At 38.8% G+C, this 2,187-nt stretch overlaps 1 non-coding gene across 1 annotated transcript; it reads right to left on the bottom strand.

Annotated features, from left to right (window-relative positions):
• Nucleotides 1-1,110: 1,110 nt before the first annotated feature.
• LOC141670218 (small nucleolar RNA R71) lies at nt 1,111-1,217 on the bottom strand. Its single transcript, XR_012554459.1, has one exon. It is a non-coding gene; the product is annotated as a small nucleolar RNA R71 (small nucleolar RNA).
• Nucleotides 1,218-2,187: the final 970 nt, after the last annotated feature.

The raw sequence follows: 2,187 nt of genomic DNA, 5'->3' as shown, positions 1-2,187 counted from the left end.
GACATTCCTGTCACTTTTGGTGGTAATGATGTTTGCATGCTCAAATTGTTAGTGTGTGCGCCCTAGAGACAACACTATTATGTATATGTTACGAGACACTTGGATTATTAATTATGATTCTACATATTATTCTTTAGTAATTTATTATATCTTAATTTTCTGTGATAAAATGTTAGATTAATAAATGTCCTTGGAATATAATATGTAAATCTATATATCTAAGTACGTGACTTAGCAATGGGATTATGAGAATAGTATTGATATTCCTAAAAGTCCATAGTCAAGTATTATTGTTAAGGGACGATAATAAATACGTAGAGACTAGTGTGTTTGTTGACTGGTGATCATATCTCATTGATCATAGGTATGGTGATACTAAAGTCAAAACACAGACACATGTATTAGATACATGGTGCTGGATTGACCCGTTGTGAGATACTACATGTTTATAGTGTCATAAGTTAATCTCATAGTGATAATGATGTATTGGTCCTTAGACCTGAAGTTATTATATTTCAATACGAGAATTAATATACTTTGATACTATTGAAAGTTATCCTTAACCGGGTAATAATAAAAGTAGATATTGGGTATATTATGAATCATATAAGAAATATGAATGATCTAGATGGGATTTAGCCCTCCTATATTAAAGGAATGATATTATTAGCCTCTTGATTGAGTAAGACTATAAAATGCATGGTCGTGCTCAAATACTGATTTGTGTAATAGTTTACTCATTGATCAAGAAAACAAGGATTAAACGTTAACAGAGGATGACACAATGCATGCCTCGAGTTTGATCTATAATATAAATCTAAAGAGATTATATTACATTGTACATTATTCACGAAAGGTTTAATTGAATCACCAATTATTATTATTCCAACTGAAGATCCCAATATGCACATTAGGGACTTTATTGAGATCTGCGACACCTTCAAGTTCAACGATGTTTCTGAAGATACTGTGAAGCTGAGACTGTTCCCATTCTCTCTGAGGGACAAGGCTAAGAGCTGGTTACACTCTCTACCAGCTCGTTCGATTACTACTTGGGAAGATCTTGCTCAGAAGTTTCTTACTAAATTCTTTCATATGGCGAAGACAGCTGCAATCAGGAATGCTCTTACTCAATTTGCGCAGCAATCAGGAGAATCTTTATATGAAGCTTGGGAGCGCTACAAGGAGATGCTTAGGAAGTGTCTACATCATGGAATGCCTGATTGGATGATCACCAATTATTTTTACAATGGGTTGGGAGCACAGTCCAGACCCATGCTCGATGCAGCAGCAGGTGGAGTATTATGGGCAAAGTATATCAGTATCCAGCCCGGAGATTGCCACAGAGCAAGGTAGCAGAAGTTTTTGAGGTGGATACAGCTACGGCTATCACTGCTCAACTAAAGGAGTTGTCTATGAAGATCGATTCTCTGGCTAACTTGGGTGTTAATCAGATAACCAGTGTTTGTGAGCTATGTGCACGTTCGCATGCGACGGAGCAATGCGCTATATCTAGTGACTCAGCTCAGTTTGTGAGCAACTTTCAGAGATCGCAGCAACCAGTTCCAGACACTTATCATCCTGACAACTGGAATCATCCTAACTTCAGCTGGAGCAACAATCAGAATGCGATGCAACAGCCGTTCCAGCAGTTTGGAGCAAAACAATTCAACCCTCCTGGTTTTCAGCAACAATTTGCACCAAAACAACAACTCCAAATTCAACAACTAAATGCAGGTCTATCTTCGAATGAAAAATCTGAATTGGAGGAGTTGAGGCTTATGTGCAAAAACCAGGCTCTGATCCAGGCTATTTCTATCAAGACTCTGGAGAACCAAATAGGGCAAATTGCTAATGCCTTATTGAATCGACCACCAAGAACGCTTCCTAGTGATACAGAAACAAATCCAGGAAAGAGGGAAGTTGAAGAACAGGTGAACGCCATCACCTTAAGCTCTGGAAAGGTCGCAAGCCCCCAAGTTCAGCAAGACGAAGAGCCTGAAAAATCTCAAGTTTCAGAAAATGCAGTTGTGGCTGAAGAAGGTGTGTAGAAGGAAGCAGAGGTGGAACCAAGGAAGACTACTGTGGAACACACTCCTCCTGAGGGTAATACAGGGGAGAAACAGATCTATCCTCCACCTCCTTTTCCTAAGAGGTTGCAGAAGGAAAAGCTGGATAAGCTGTTTG

This window comes from Apium graveolens, chromosome 6, assembly GCF_009905375.1.
Source record: "Apium graveolens cultivar Ventura chromosome 6, ASM990537v1, whole genome shotgun sequence".
NCBI lineage: Eukaryota > Viridiplantae > Streptophyta > Magnoliopsida > Apiales > Apiaceae > Apium > Apium graveolens.
Note: the sequence above shows the minus strand (reverse complement) of the source record. Positions and strands in the feature narration are given on the sequence as shown.